The sequence below is a fragment of the Lithobates pipiens genome, unplaced genomic scaffold (assembly GCF_037356315.1).
Source record: "Lithobates pipiens isolate NorthernLeopardFrog02 unplaced genomic scaffold, aLitPip1_a1.2 Scaffold_16, whole genome shotgun sequence".
Taxonomy (NCBI): domain Eukaryota; kingdom Metazoa; phylum Chordata; class Amphibia; order Anura; family Ranidae; genus Lithobates; species Lithobates pipiens.
The window spans coordinates 228080303-228097388 of record NW_027507748.1 but is presented as its reverse complement, the minus strand read 5'-3'; positions in this window follow the sequence as shown (position 1 = coordinate 228097388).

Genomic DNA, 17086 nt, shown 5'->3' with positions numbered 1-17086 from the left:
GTGACAAGGAGGAGAGCAATCTGAAGGTTGGATAGCCTCATCTGTGACAGGGACATCATCACAGGTACCCAGGAGCTGTCCATTAACATCACACCTCTGCATACAGCTCCCATCCAGCTCCTTTCTTTTTTGGGAATTACTGAGCTCCTTATTGGGACCACGAAGTATATTAGTATCTGGAAGGTACTATTAGGAGATGGAGAGCTGACCCACTAAAAAGGAGGATATCTTTTGAAGGGACCCATCGAATATATACAAACGCCCTAATTTGTTTACTTTCTGGTAAGCGCATTGAATATACGGTGACGGGCACTTTATGCGCTTTTTGGATCGTGTTGAATCACTGTGGTGTCACAAACGTTTATCCGGACTCACTTATGAACTTTCCATGATTGGACTTTTGTTTATGATATTTTTACTTTATGTATTGCTGTGTTTTTTATGCACTTAAGGTGTTTTTTTATCGTTATAATCATTTAATGATAATTACTTATATATTTTGTCACTATTTTTTGTTATTTATTTTAGTATAGGGTTGGCGCAGTTTTCCATTTCTGTAATTCCATAGTATTGTCAGTCCTGGAATCACTAAATTAGTGGTAAAGCTGCTTGTCATTCTGTTTTGTGTTTTTATTATTTATCTTTATGTGGAGTGTGTAAGGAAATGCAATTTTGCTACCATATTTTGTTTTCTATATTAGCTCTGGAAATATTTAACGTATGTTTTTTTGTGAGTTCAATAAACCTTTTCTTGATTTAAAAAGGTAAATATGAAATTATGCTGGTGACACTCTTTAATAACAATTGAAACAGAAAATGTCTCTTATTGGTATATAAATAATTAACTCCAATGCAAGGGTATCTAGGGGAAAAGTTATAGTTCAGTTACACTCATGGGGATATAGAATTGTAATGGGGGTCAGAAGGTGAAACTTGTGGTGACCAATCTTTCTGACATTTATAAAGTTAGTAATTACAAATTTATGAGTTGCTGAAAAGCACAAAAAAATCTTAACAAATACATTCTTGGTCTATATGATACATTATAAGTGATGATCAAATCTTCCTCAGTTCAGTTTTCAGGAAGTTTGGCAAACCCTGAAATTATCACTGAACCCCATTAAAGTCTACAGTTGTTATTTTTGTATTTACTATTTTAAAGGCTAATAGACAAACTATTGCTAAAATGGAACATGGGGAGTTCAGCATTGCCATGTGGATATCTAGCAATGCAAAATGTAAAAAATACATATACTGTGCAGAAGAGAGAGGGTCTTTTCATGTGGCTTGAAAGGCATCACTAAAAAAATAAGCAAACTCTTTAACTACTTCAGCCCCGGAAGGATTTACCCCCTTCCTAACCAGAACACTTTTTACAATTTGTGCACTGCGTCACTTTAACTGCTAATTGCGCGGTCATGCAATGCTGTACCCAAACAAAATTTGCATCCTTTTTTTCCCACAAATAGAGATTTCTTTTGATGGTCTTTGATCACCTCTGCGGTTTTTATTTTTTGCGCTATAAACGGAAAAAGACCAAATATTAAAAAAAAAAAATTATATTCTCTTCTTTTTGTTATAAAAAATCCAATAAACTCAATTTTAGTACTACATTTAGGCCAAAATGTATTCGGCCACATGTCTTTGGTAAAAAAAAATGGCAATAAGCGTATATTTATTGGTTTACACAAAAGTTATAGCATCTACAAACTAGGGTACATTTTCTGTAATTTACACAGCTTTTAGTTTATGACTGCTTATCTCAACTCTTGAGGTGCTAAAATGGCAGGGCAGTACAAACTCCCCCCAAATGACCCCATTTTGGAAAGTAGACACTCCAGGGAAATTGCTAAGAGGCATGTTGAGCCCATTTAATATCTAATTTTCCTGACGCCTTCATGGCAGCACACACTGGGTTGTGACTCCGCCCCCACAACCTGACAGGATTGTATTAGCTATAAATTTGAAGGGGAGACCCCCGCTGCATTCTCTTTTTTATCCTCACCTGACAGGTTGGTCGGATGCGTTTCCTTGTTACAGATGAAAAAAGCCTCTACCGCATTCGCCCCAGCAGGTTCTAAGCCTCTCCTGTTTGGAAGTCCCTCCTGTACAGTCTCTAAAGGAGCTTCTATGGAGGGAGCCCCCCGCTCTGGTGGTCTCAAGGGGCGTTTTTGCTGGCATTTGTTATAAAGCTTTAAAGAAGCTTTCTTTGCAGTGGATCTCTTTTTTTTTTCCTTTTTTCTCCCCTTTTTTTCCTTTGCTATTTCCTCTTAAAGTTCTGCTACACTGACCAGAGCCCAGGTTTTATTTAACTTTAATTTTTTTTTAGGTACCTTCCTTATCTCCAGCGGAGAGAGCAGGTCTTGCTGGTACCTGTTATCCCTCTCGTGGGCCATTCGTTCTGCCGCACTGCGCATGCCCAGACTCAGGATTTTCGTTCCTCGGCTTTTCTTGCTGCTTCCCTCTTCCAAGATGGCGCGGGGGTGTTCGTATCACTTCCGCGCATGCGCGGAGCGTCACCCAGCGGCGGTATGGCGCCAGTTTTTAAAAACACAGTGCTCCTGTGTAAATTTCAATACATGATGTATTGCTGGCTGCAATTGGGAAAAAACTGCTCTGCATTCCTAAGTTTCTGAAGTCTGCTAAAGGTAAGTCCCTGTGGGGTTTTCTTTTTATTCTTTCTACTTGTTTTTTTCTGTTAACTTTAATGTTAAAAATTATTTAAGTATTTATGCTTTATTTTTTTCTGTGCAGTTAATTATTAAAAAAAAAAAAAAATATATATATATATATATATATATATATATGTCGGTATGATTCATTATAGTCCCTTCCTGCTTATGCGTTCCTTCTTACGTTTTAGACTATTCTGTATCCTTTCCTTATGGAGTCCACTGCCCACGCAGACCACCATCAGCAAGTTAGGTAAGAGGCTTTACCGGTTAGGTACGTATTGAAGGGGAGATCAAAAGAGTGCCAGATGCTTAGTGCTGCCCTTTTTTATTCCGGCAGCCCGGCTGAGTCAAGAACGGCAAGTTCTAGACAGGGGAGAAGATCCAGCCATACCTCAAGCAGAAGATCTCGTCGAAGCCACTCAAGATCCCCTTCACACCACCGAAGGCATAGCCATTCATGGCATAGCCACTCACACCGCAGCCAGTCAAAACGTAGAAAATCTCCTCCCTCGCACCATCAGGGTCGTCATGCTCGTCCTGCACCCAATGCCTGCTGGGTATGCAGTGCCCCGGCTTTGCCAGACAAGCTTGCTTGTCGTTCATGTTTCAGTGAGGCCACTAGAGAAAAAGAAGCAGATGCTAGAATGGCCACGGATCTCATTAGGGAGTCCGTACGGGAAACATTGCTGGAGTCAGCTACACCGGCTATGGATAGAGCAGTTCCTAGCACATCTTCTGTGGAACCTCATATTGCCCAAGTATCAGAATCCTCCTCGGAGGACGATTATCAGGATATGTCAGCTGGCTTTGACTTTTCCCTGGTGGAGCCTTTTGCAAAATCCGTTAAGGAAGCTATTGGCTGGCAGGAGGACGCGGCTAAACCTCCGAAGATACGGAAATATTTTCCGAATTTAAAAAGGGATCCAGAAACCTTCCCTTTTATTGAGGAGCTTGAGGACCTCATCAAGGACGAATGGGAAAGATCAGATAAGAGAGCTAGCCTCTCTAATAGACTGGCGAAAATGTATCCCTTGAAGGAAGCGAAAGTGAGGCCCCTAATGAACGCCCCCGTCGTTGACTCTTCATTGATGCGCCTGGCCCGTCACGTAACTTTACCGATTGAGGATGCAGTCTCTTTCTGGGATGTTTTAGATCGAAAAATGGATCTGGGGTTAAAAAAAGCTTATTCCACTACTGGAGGGGCCTGTAGACCAGCAATTACTACGGCGGCAGTGGCCAGGGCCATCTCAGGATGGGCATCCGGAGTGGAGAAGGACCTCAGAGACAGCGTTGAGATGGAGAAAATAATATCTTCCCTGCAGGAGATCAGACTCGCAGGGGATTTCGTGGTGGAGGCCTCGGTAGATGTTATTAGATCTTCTGCAAGATCAATGCTGGCCTCGGTGACAGCAAGAAGAGCTCTATGGCTCAAGCCATGGGTAGCGGACGCAGCCTCAAAAACGAATTGGTGCCAGATTCCATACGATGGTTCTAACCTGTTCGGTGCCAAACTAGATTCAGCCATCTCCAAAGTTTCCGGAGGGAAGTCAGGTTTGATCCCCTCTGACAGAAGACCTAGGACACAGAGAGGTCCAGTCTTCAAACGTAATTTACCAGACAAGTACCGGGAATCTAGATCCTACCGTCCTGGTAGGGAATTTAGAAGGGACTGGAGGAGCACAAAACCCTCCTTTCTCAAATTACAAAAATCCAAGGCTAACTCGGCTGGGGATCAGCCAAAATCGTTTTGAAGATCCACCTGCCCACCCGGCCCAGGTGGGCGCCAGGCTGAGAAGCTTTTCCAAAATTTGGGCAAGACACATAGAAGACTCATGGACTCTTTCCACGATAAAATTTGGGCACAAGTGGAAGTTCAAGATAGTCTTCCACCAAGCTACTTCCGTGCAACCAGGCTTCCGTCTTCATTATCCAAAAGGAGCCTGCTAATGAAATATATAACGGAACTGAGACAAAAGAAGTACCATCACACCAAAAAGGGAGAGGGTTCTATTCCCCTCTTTTTTTGGTGAAGAAGAAAACGGGCGACTTGTGACACGTACTGGACCTCAAGAGACTCAACAAAGGCATCCAAGTGGAGTCCTTCAAAATGGAGAGTTTACAGTCTATTCTCCTAGCAATAAACCTAAACGACTGGATGCTTTCTATAGATTTGTCAGACGCCTATCTTCACGTGCCAGTTCACCCGTTTTTTCAAAAATTCCTGCGCTTTGCCATAGATCAACACCACTTCCAATTTCAGTGTCTTCCATTCGGCATCTCTTCGGCTCCCCCGGAACGTTTACCAAAGTTCTGCTGCCACTAATAGCTTTCCTCAGGGAAAAAGGGTTACGAGTCCACCACTATCTGGACGACATCCTGCTGTTAGCAGAAGATCAAGAATCTCTGACTCTCCACCGGGAGATTCTTCTTGCGACCCTCCAGAAATTTTGGTGGTTAGTCAACTGGAAGAAGAGCAGTCTACAACCTACACAGAGGATGGTCTTTCTGGGGGCAGACCTAGATACCACATTAAACAGAGTACAGCTTCCACAGGAGAAGGTCAGACCTTTAGTACGGAAAATGCAAAGGCTATTGTCAACAGACCAGTTGCCAGCCAGAGACTGCCTGAGTATACTGGGGTCCATGTCAGCAACAATACCTATGATTCAGTGGTCCCAGTGGCACATGAGACCTCTCCAGAACTTGTTTCTCAGGCAGTGGGATGGAGTATCGATGTGTCAATCCATCTTGATCTCCAGTACAGTGAAGCAATCAATATGGTGGTGGACACACCGCAGCAACCTCGGGAGATACAGACTGATAGTCCCTCCAGATCCAGAAGTAGTAACTTCGGACGCCTGCCAGACGGGTTGGGGAGCCCATTTTCGAGATCTGGCAGCCCAGGGGCAGTGGCTTTTTCAGACCTTGGGCTTAGTCTCCAACATCTTGGAGCTCAGAGCGGCTTTCCAAGCCTTGCAAGCCTTTGCACCACTCCTAAGAGGCAAAAGTGTAGTTATCCGCATGGACAACAAAGTGGCAGTGGCCTATATTCAGAGGCAGGGAGGTACCAGGAGTGTCACTTATGGAGGAAGTTCGACCCATTTTAGATTGGGCTCAGATACATCATTCAAGCCTAAAAGCAGTTTATGTTCCAGCAGCGCAAAACATGCTTGCCGACTACCTGAGTCGAGAGACTTTTTCCAACAACGAGTGGTCCCTGAACCCTCGAACCTTCACTCTTTTGACGGAACTTTGGGGAATGCCAGAGATAGACCTTGCAGCTACCCCAGCGAATACCAAATGCCTCAGGTTCCTATCAAGAGGGTCATTCCCGTCAGCAGAAGGGGTGGACTGTCTGAGTCACCCATGGAATTTCAGGCTGGGATACATTTTTCCTCCAGTTCCATTGATCGCGAGGTTTCTATCCAGACTCCGGAGATCCTCAGCGACGGTAATCGCAGTTATACCACTGTGGCCAAGGAGGCCATGGTTCACGACACTTCTCCAACTCAGCCTTCAACCTCCTGTTCCCCTTCGGATATCTCCGGATCTTTTGTCCCAAGGTCAGTTCCTGCACCCAGCTCCGGAGAAGTTGCACCTGATGGCCTGGAGATTGAAAGGGCTAGGCTGAGAGCCCAGGGATGTTCTCAAGAGGTCATATCGACTCTAATGCAAGTTAGAAAATCCACAACCAATTCTATTTATTCTAGAATTTGGGAAAGATTCTGCTCCATGGCTCAACTGAAAGGATGGAATAGCGTTTCTCCAGAACCTGCTCACATTCTGGATTTTCTCCAGTCAGGAGTCAACAAGGGCCTGAGTCTAAGTACCCTTAAGGTTCAGGTGTCTGCCCTATCAGCTAAAACAGACACGAAGTGGGCCTTTCATCCTCTAGTTGTCCAGTTCTTAAGAGCCTATCTGAAAATCAAACCTCCCAGGAAGCCGTTCTTTCCATCATGGGATTTATCAGTAGTTCTTCATGCCCTGTCTTCACCTCCATTTATTCCATCTGAAAAAATCTCTCTATGGAACCTGACCTTAAAACTGACTTTCCTGATTGCTATTACATCAGCAAGAAGGGTATCAGAAATACAAGCATTATTGATCTCTGAGCCTCATTTAGTCCTTTTTCCTGACAAAGTGGTTCTAAGACCCTCGGAGCAGTTTATACCCAAAGTAGCCTCTCCATTCCACTACAACCAGGATATCATTCTTCCATCCTTCCATAACGATCAGGGGGATCCGCACCCTCTGGATGTGAGGTCCACCATCATCAATTATCTATCCGCTACTACCTCGTTCAGAAAGACGTATTCTCTTTTGGTCATCCCTCACGGCTCCAAGCAGGGTCAAGCAGCCTCTTCACGCACCATCGCATCCTGGCTGGTTAGGATCATTAAAAAAGCATATTCCTTCCAGCAGCTGACAATTCCTGAAGGCATCAGGGCTCATTCTACAAGGGCAGTGGCTACCTCCTGGGCAGCATATTGTAGAGTATCTCCGGAGACGATATGCAGAGCAGCATCTTGGTCCTCCAGGCATACCTTTATTTCCCATTACAAAGTGGATTCAGCTTACTTGTCCATGACTGACTTCGGCAGATCTATCATTAGAGCAAATTCTTCTGCGTTATAAGGAATTAAAGTTTATTTTTTACTTGCACCCACCCGACTGGCAAGTTATTTCCCAGTGTGTGCTGCCATGAAGGTGTCAGGAAAACGGAAAATTGTATACTCACCTTCCGTAATTTTCCTTTCCTGACGCATCTTCATGGCAGCACACGATTCCCTCCCTGACTCTTTGTGATGATATATACAGAGAATGCAGCGGGGGTCTCCCCTTCAAATTTATAGCTAATCCAATCCTGTCAGGTTGTGGGGGCGGAGTCACAACCCAGTGTGTGCTGCCATGAAGATGCGTCAGGAAAGGAACATTACGGAAGGTGAGTATACAATTTTCAGTTTTTTTGTCCCAAGTGATAGAATAATGACAAAAAAAAAATTACAAAAAGTTGTCACTAAATTATATATTGCTCACACATGCCATTGTTATATGTGGAATTGCACCCCAAAATACATTTAGCTGCTTCTCCTGAGTACGGTGATACCACATGTGTGGGACTTTTTGGGAGCCTAGCTGCATATGGGGCCCCAAAAACAAAGCACTGCCTTCAGAATTTCTAAGGGCGTAAATTTTTGATTTCACTCCTCACTACCTATCACAGTTTTGAAGACCATAAAATGCTAAAATGGCACAAACCCCCCCAAATGACCCCATTTTGGAAAGTAGACACCCAAAGCTATTTGCTGGCATATTGCTGGCATATTGAGTCCATACAATATTTTATATTTTGCCACAAGTTGCGACTTGTGGCAAGTTTGCCACACCTTTCTGACATTTATAAAGTTAGTAATTACAAATTTATGAGTTGCTGAAAAGCACAAAAAAAATCTTAACAAATACATTCTTGGTCTATATGATACATTATAAGTGATGATCAAATCTTCCTCAGTTCAGTTTGCAGGAAGTTTGGCAAACCCTGAAATTATCACTGAACCCCATTAAAGTCTACAGTTGTTATTTTTGTATTTACTATTTTAAAGGCTAATAGACAAACTATTGCTAAAATGGAACATGGGGAGTTCAGTATTGCCGTGGGGATATCTACCAATGCAAAATGTAACAAATACATATACTGTGCAGAAGAGAGAGGGTCTTTTCATGTGGCTTGAAAGGCATCACTAAAAAAATAATTAAACTCTTTAACTACTTCAGCCCCGAAAGGATATACCCCTTCCTAACCAGAGCACTTTTTACAATTTGTGCACTGCGTCACTTTAACTGCTAATTGCGAGGTCATCCAATGCTGTACCCAAACAAAATTTGCATCCTTTTTTTCCCACAAATAGAGATTTCTTTTGATGGTGTTTGATCACTTCTGCGGTTTTTATTTTTTGCGCTATAAACGGAAAAAGACCAAAAATAAAAAATAAAATTATATTTTCTACTTTTTGTTATAAAAAATCCAATAAATTAAATTTTAGTCCTACATTTAGGACAAAATGTATTCAGCCACATGTCTTTGGTAAAAAAAAATGTCAATAAGCGTATATTTATTGGTTTACGCAATAGTTATAGCGTCCAGTGGCGGAATTATAGGGGTTGCCAAGATCGCTATGGCGACCGGGCCCCTTGCTGCAGGGGGCCTTTGAGGGCCCCCTGTACTCTTCGATAGGAGGGGAGGCTGACAGGAGCTCCCCGATCATCAGCCGAACTGAAATCGGCACTGTGCAGGGAGCTCCGTCCTCACATTAACCTTAATCAAAGCACAGTGTGTGCTCTTTGTCTCCCCCTAGAGTGCAGTACCCGGCAGGAAAAGCAAAGGTAAATGTCTGCCGTTTTTTTTGTTTGTTTTTTTTATAATTCTATCTACTGTATTTGTCTTTATATGTGTGTGTGTGTGTGTGAGCATGCTTGTATGTGTGTGTGTGAGCATGCTTGTATTTGTGTGTGTGAGCATGCTTGTATGTGTGTGCGTGTGAGCATGCATGTATGTGTGTGTGTGTATGTGAGCATGCTTGTATGTGTGTGTGTGAGCATGCTTGTATTTGTGTGTGTGAGCATGCTTGTATGTGTGTGTGTGTGTGAGCATGCATGTGTGTGTGTGTGTGTGAGCATGCATGTATGTGTGCGTGTGAGCATGCATGTATGTGTGCGTGTGAGCGTGCATGTATGTGTGTGTGTGTGAGCATGCTTGTATGTGTGTGTGTGTGTGTGAGCATGCTTGTATGTGTGTGTGTGTGAACATGCATGTATGTGTGTGTGTGAGCAGTGAGCATGCATGTAAGTGTGCATGTGTGAGCATGCTTGTATGTGTGTGTGTGTGTGTGTGTGCATGCTTGTATGTGTGTGTGTGAGCATGCTTGTATGTGTGTGAGCATGTATGTGTGTGTGTGTGTGTGTGTGTGAGCATGTATGTGCATGCTTGTATGTGTGTGTGTGTGTGTGTGTGTGTGTGTGTGAGCATGCTTGTATGTGTGTGTGCATGCATGTATGTATGTGTGTGTGTGCATGCTTGTATGTGTGCGTGAGCATGCATGTGTGTGTGTGTGTGTGAGCATGCTTGTATGTGTGTGTCTGAGCATGCGTGTATGTGTGTGTGAGCATGCTTGTATGTGTGTGTGTGTGAGCATGCATGTGTTTGTGTGAGCATGCATGTATGTGTGTGTGTGTGTGTGTGAGCATGCTTGTATGTGTGTGTGCGAGCATGCTTGTATGTGTGTGTGCGAGCATGCTTGTATGTGTGTGTGTGTGAGCATGCTTGTATGTGTGTGTGTGTGAGCATGCATGTATGTGTGCGTGTGAGCATGCATGTATGTGTGCATGTGAGCATGCATGTATGTGTGTGAGCAGTGAGCATGCATGTATGTGTGCGTGTGTGTGCATGCTTGTATGTGTGTGTGTGTGTGCATGCTTGTATGTGTGTGTGAGCATGCTTGTATGTGTGTGTGTGAGCATGCATGTGTGTGTGTGCATGCTTGTATGTGTGTGTGTGTGTGAGCATGCTTGTATGTGTGTGTGCATGCATGTATGTGTGTGTGTGCATGCTTGTATGTGTGCGTGAGCATGCATGTATGTGTGTGTGTGTGTGTGAGCATGCGTGTATGTGTGAGAATGCTTGTGTGTGTGTGTGTGTGTGTGAGCATGCTTGTATGTGTGTGTGTTCATATATGTATGTGTGCATGTATATGAGTGTGCATGTATGTATGTATGTGAATGTGCATGTGTTTATCAGTGGCGGAGCATCCAAAAGGGCGCACTGGTACCGCCCCCTCTCTCCAGCCACCCCCTCTATGACCAATGGATAAATTCATGCATAGCATAGCATGAATCTATCCATGGCCACCGCTGCCACCCCCATATTTAGGTGTCTGGTCCCTTTTGGGGTGCCGGACGCCTGAATTACAGCAGCGGGTTTTTTTTTGCAGCACCTGATTAGAGCCATAGGCTCTAATAGGCTTCAGAATAGGTGAAGTGCGAGCGCCATGCTTGACGTTCACAGTCCACCCAGATGTCTTAGAAAAGTGAATTAATATTCACTTTCCAAACACTGAACCGCCTCTCCACCAATCAGGTGTGCGGGTCTGTTACCCGTCACCTGATAGGTGTCCAATAGCTGCGCCTATCATTTCAGCCAATCAGGAGGAGAGGACGGGAGATGGGGATGGCAGGAGATGCATGGAGGACCCCGCTCATGGCCGTTACCCGCTGCCCCACCAAGACAGGGTAAGTGGCAGGCAGACAGCGAACGGGCGGTGGGGATTCACAGTGGCAGCATTTGATGGACACACCAACAGCATTTGATGTGCACAGTGGCACCATTTGATGGGCACAGTGGCAGAGCTTGATGGGCACAGTGGCAGAGCTTGATGGGCACAGTGGCAGCATTTGATGGGCACACTGGTGGCATTTGATGGCACAGCGGCAGAGTTTGATGGGCACAGTGATGACATTTGATGGCACAGTGGTGGCGTTTGATGGTACAGTGGCTGTAATTTATGTTTTTTTTTCTGAATTTTTCAGTTTGCTTGCGCCCCCCTAAAAATTTTGAGTACCAGCTGCCACTGGTTTATATGTGTGTGCATATGTGAATTTTCCTCCTGCAGCCGCTGAATGCCTGTGGGTGGGAGAGGAGGAGAAGCGGGGGGAAATGGAGAAATCGGTTCCTTTATAGGGCAGCCACCCACTTGGGACCGGGCCCTGGTGTTCCACCATCGGGCTCGGAGAAAAGAGCCCTGTACGGAGGTGGGGGGGGGGGAGGGGAGCCCTCCATGGTTTCTTGCATTGGGGCCCTGAAGGTTCTAGTTACGCCACTGATAGCGTCTACAAACTAGGGTACATTTTCTGGAACTTACACAGCTTTTAGTTTATGATTGTCTATTTCAACTCTTGAGGTGCTAAAATGGCAGGGCAGTACAAACTCCCCCCAAATGAAACTACCTATCACAGTTTTGAAGGCCATAAAATGCAGAGATTGAACAAACCCCCCCAAATGACCCCATTTTGGAAAGTAGACACCCCAAGATATTTGCTGAGAAGCATACTGAGTCCATGGACTATTTTATATTTTGACACAAGTTGCGGGAAAATTTCAAACTTTTTTTTTTTGCACAAAATTGTCACTAAATGATATATTGCTCAAACATACCATGGGCATATGTGGAATTGCACCCCAAAATACATTCCGCTGCTTCACCTGAGTACGGGGATACCACATGTGTGGGACTTTTTGGGAGCTTGGCTGCGTACGGGGCCCCAAAAACAAAGCACTGTCTTCAGAATTTCTAAGGGCGTACAGTTTTGATTTCACTCCTCACTACCTATCACAGTTTTTAAGGCCATAAATTATAAAATGGCACAACCCCCCCCCCCCCCCAAATGACCCCATTTTGGAAAGTAGACACCCAAAGCTATTTGCTGAGAGGCAAATTGAGTCCATACAATATTTTATATTTTGCCACAAGTTACGGGAAATTTACAAACTTTTTTTTTGCACATAGTTTTCACGAAATGATATATTGCTCACACGTGCCATGGGCATATGTGGAATTGCACCCCAAAATACATTCCACTGCTTCTCCTGAGTATGGAGATACCATATATGTGGGACTTTTTGGGAGCCTAGCCGCGTACAGGGCCCTGAAAACCAAGCACCACCTTCAGGATCTCTAAGGGCGTACATTTTTGATTTCACTCCTCACTACCTATCACAGTTTCGAAGGCCATAAAATGCCAAGATAGCACAACCCCTCCAAATGACCCCATTTTGGAAAGTAGACACCCCAAGTTATTTGCTGAGAGGCATGGTGAGTATTTTGCAGCTCTCACTTGTTTTTGAAAATGAAGAAAAACAAGAACTTTTTTTTCTCAATTTACAAAACATTGTGACAAAAAGTGAGGTCTGGAAAATACTCACCATACCTCTCAGCAAATAGCTTGGGTTGTCTACTTTCCAAAATAGGGTCATTTGGGGGGGGGGGGGGGGTTGAACTGTCCTGACATTTTATGCACAACATTTAGAAGCTTATGCCACACATCACCCACTCTTCTAACCACTTGAAGACAGAGCCCTTTCTGACAATTTTTGTTTACATGAAAAAAAAAAAATTTTTGCAAGAAAATTACTTTGAACCCCCAAACATTATATATATTTTTTTTAAAGCAAAAGCCCTACAGATTAAAATGGTGGGTATTTCATTTTTTTTCTTTACATAGTATTTGCGCAGCAATTTATAAAACACATTTTTGGGGGGAAAAACACACTTTTTAAAATGTTAACACACTATTTTGCCGAAATGTTTGATGAAATAAAAAAGATTATCTTAGGCCAAGTACATGGATACCAAACACGACATGCTTTAAAATTGAGCACAAACGCACAATGGCGACAAACTACATACATTTTTAAAAGCCTTTACAGGTTACCACTTTAGATTTACAGAGGAGGTCTACTGCTAAAATTATTTCCCTTGATTTGACCTTCATGGTGATACCTCACATGCATGGTTCAATTGCTGTTTACACTTGACGCCAGACCAACGCTTGTGTTTGCCTTTGACAAGAGCAGGGGGAGACAGGGGTGCTTTTTTTTCTTTTTCTTTCTTTCTTTCTTTTTCTTTTGTTTGATTTTTTATCTTATTTTTAAACTGTACCTTTCATTTTTTTTTTTTTTTTTTTTTTATTGTTATCTCAGGGAATGTAAATATCCCCTATGATAGCAATAGGTAGTGACAGGTACTCTTTTTTGAAAAAATTGCGGTCTATTAGACCCTAGATCTCTCTTCTGCCCTCAAAGCATCTTACCACACCAAGATCGGTGTGATAAAATGCTTTCCCAATTTCCCAATGGCGCTATTTACATCTGGCGAAATCAAAGTCATAAAATGCCCGTAACTTCTGATTTCTTAGGCCATAGAGATGTATAACAGTAAGACTTACCATACCTGCAAAGCAAATGCAAAAAAATAAATAGTAAAAAATAACAAATTTTTAATGCAATCTGTGCCTAAAATATATATATGCCAAAGCATGGGGGCATCCTCCCGCAAAAGGTAGCAGCAAATCGCTCCTTCACCCCTGCTGCCCCCATTCTTCGGCATATATGCTCTTTTTTTAACTGTTGTGGTGAAATCACCTCCGACAGCGCTGGAGTCACAGCTTTATGTATCGTGGGAGCAAACGCTGTTGCTGTCAAGATAAATAAATCCACTCTGCAGCTGAATGGCATACCTGTAAACAAAAAAAATGGTTAACAATAAAACACAGTAAACAGTAAAGTATAAAAAAAATTGCATATCTGAAAAGCAAACTTGATAAACAATAAAACATTGCAGGATAGAATACAGTAAAAAAGAGCAGAACCATAGAGAGAGAATAGACAAAGAGAACAATAAAATGACAACTATTTTTGTTTTGTTTTTATTTTATATTTTTTGTGTTTTTTTTTTACTTTTTTTCTGTTTTTTTACACTTTTTTTGTAATGGTAACGGTTCTAACAGTTGTAACGGTTCCAGCGGTTTGGGTCTCTTAAAATGTGATGGCATCTTGGGAGACCCTGTGAAAGTGTGCCTAGTCTATGCAATGCTGTACCCTACACTAATACTCAACTAGTGTATGGTAGCATTTAAAACATTCACCAATGCAAAGGCCAGGATTATCAGGACAGGAGGAACAAAAATAGCGGGTGTCACGCCTATATCCGCACTTGATGCAGACACGACATCTTCTTTGGGGGTTTGTTGTGTAGGGGTACCCGGGAGGACATAAGGAAAATGCCTCTCATGTAGCTGGCTTACTGCATGCAAGGGGAGGTGGAGCACCGTATGGAAACAGAAGGGCTCTGATGATCTCTTCCTGGAATTTAAGGAAGGATCCAGTCTGTCCTGAAGCTCTGTATAGCACATGAGCATTCAGCAAAGCCAATTTAAATAAATAAACAGACACATTCTTGTACCAGCATCTGGCCTTATGGGCAACTAGGTACGGGCCCAACAACTGGTCGTTGAGGTCCACCCCTCCCATTTTTTGGTTATATTCGTGGACACAGAGGGGTTTCTCCACAACACCAGTCGCCATATGTCAGGGCTGGCTTAGCCCTTCCTTCTCTGGGCTGGCTGTTCAGCAGTTGGCTAATTGCCAGCTCTCATCTCTCTCCACAGTTACCAGCTATTCCTGATCATGCTCATCTAACCTGCCTACTTAAAGCTGTCCAGCTCACTTCACCTCTGCCTTCGCCTTGGTCACATCACAAGAAACCATCTCCTGCGGGTCTGTTTAAAGACTGGCTTGCTGACATCCCTTCTGGCTCCTTATCCTGCTTGCTGTTGCTCTACATGGATCCCTGACTTCTGGCCTGGCTGATTACCCGATCTGGTTATTGAACTCTGGCCTGGCTGACTACTCTATCCGGTTACTGGACTCTGGCTATGCTTTGACTACACTTTTTCTATTTACCTTTTAATTTTTATTTAATAAACAAGTGTGATTTAATTGTACTTCTGTCTCGGTCTGATTCATGGTTTCTAACACCATAGTAATTTGGACCATTGTGTCTGCATGAAGGTACGTAAGAACGAAAACATTCTTATTATCCCTCCACTTCATAGTAAGCAAGTTATTACACTGCAACAGATTTTCCCCCAGCCTAAGAAGGGAATCTACAAGCCGCTGGGGAAAGCCCCGGTGATTAGATTGCACGGTGCCGCGTGATCCAATCTGCTGATCAAACAAATGACTAAACAGTGGCACGCTCGTGTAATAATTGTCCACATACAAGTCTTACCCTTTTCTGAATAAGGTTGACACCAAGTCCCACACAATCTTGCCAGCACGTCCTATGTAGTCAGGGCAGTTTGTCGGCTCTACGTGACTAGCTTTGCCCTCATAAACCATAAAACGTCATGTATTGCCTGTGGCCCTGTCACAGAGCTTATACATCTTGACCCCGTATCTGACACGCTTGCTGGGAAGGTACTGTTTGAATGACAAGCGGCCAGAAAACTTAATCAGGGACTCATCAACACAGACAACTTGATGTCAGAGTTCACTGTCTGAGCCTGAATTGACAGATGAGTGACTTTCTGTTCACTTTCTGTCATGCGCAGAAACGTGTAGGCCTCTTCACTAGTGTACCTTCGATTTGCCATTTTGGGCTCTAAATTTAGTGTTACACTAGTGAGACTCACAGGTAAAAAAGCTTCTAGGCTGTCAGCGACTGTATCAAAACGCTACCAAAAAAACTGTTATCAATTGCAGGGATCAGGCCTGACTCTGTGAACGCTGCAGTTGCGTGTTTAGTGTTTTGTAAGTGACAGTGATCGATCAATACTGCACTTGGGTGGGCTGGGCTGGGCTGGGTGGAGGGGCAAAACGCAGGTGCTAGCAGGTATCTGGGCTGATCCTGCTAACACTGCATTTTTGGGAACCCTAAACTGCTGGGTACGCTAGTATAGATCTGATCAGATCAGATATCGATCCGTTCAGATACTATACCACTAAGGGAGGTGTATGGGTTTTAGCATTACTGGTACTAACCTGATGCTGCCTGGGGTGACGCAGACCCTAAAACCTAACTTATATCACCCACTGGGTGATCAGGGGGTTAAACCTTTATTAGGTAGTAAACGGTGCCCTGACACTACAAAAAAATAACTAACTAACTAGCATCACCCGTAACAGTTATACGGTGATCACTGGTGATCACTGGTGAAAGGGTTAACTAGAGGGCAATCAGGGGGTTAAAACCTTTATTAGAATATGGGGGTACCTGATGCTATAAAAAGCTGCAGCAAACTTAAATACTTACCTCCCTAACTAGCGTCACCTGTGACACTAATACATCAGAAAAACGATTGCTTAGTGACACTGGTGAAAAACTGCTATTGGCGTCACTGTGACAGGGGGTGCAGGGGGGTTATTGGGGGGGTGAAATGTGTGCCTGTGTGTTCTACTGTACATGCTGTGTTGGTGCAACTCACTTTGGATGTCTTCTCTCCATGGGAGCCAGAACGAAAAGGCTCCACAAGGAGAGGTGATATTGCTTCCTCTGCCGCTGTTTACATTACAGCAGCAGAGGAAGCTTTTCATTCACCGGGAGCGATCACGAAGGGGTGGCCATGAATCAGAGGTCTTCCCCTCAGCACGGATCGCTCCCACAGCGATGCCAACAGCCTCGGGCACCCGCAGGAGGCAAATAAAGTACCGGCATGTTACTTTGCCTGCCCGTGCCATTCTATGTCTACGTATATCGTCGTGAGGCGGTCAGCAAGTGGTTAAATAACATACAAATGGTATTATGGCACACTACAATGCAGAAGAAGAAAAATATTAGGAAAAGGCTGAAATTCCACCC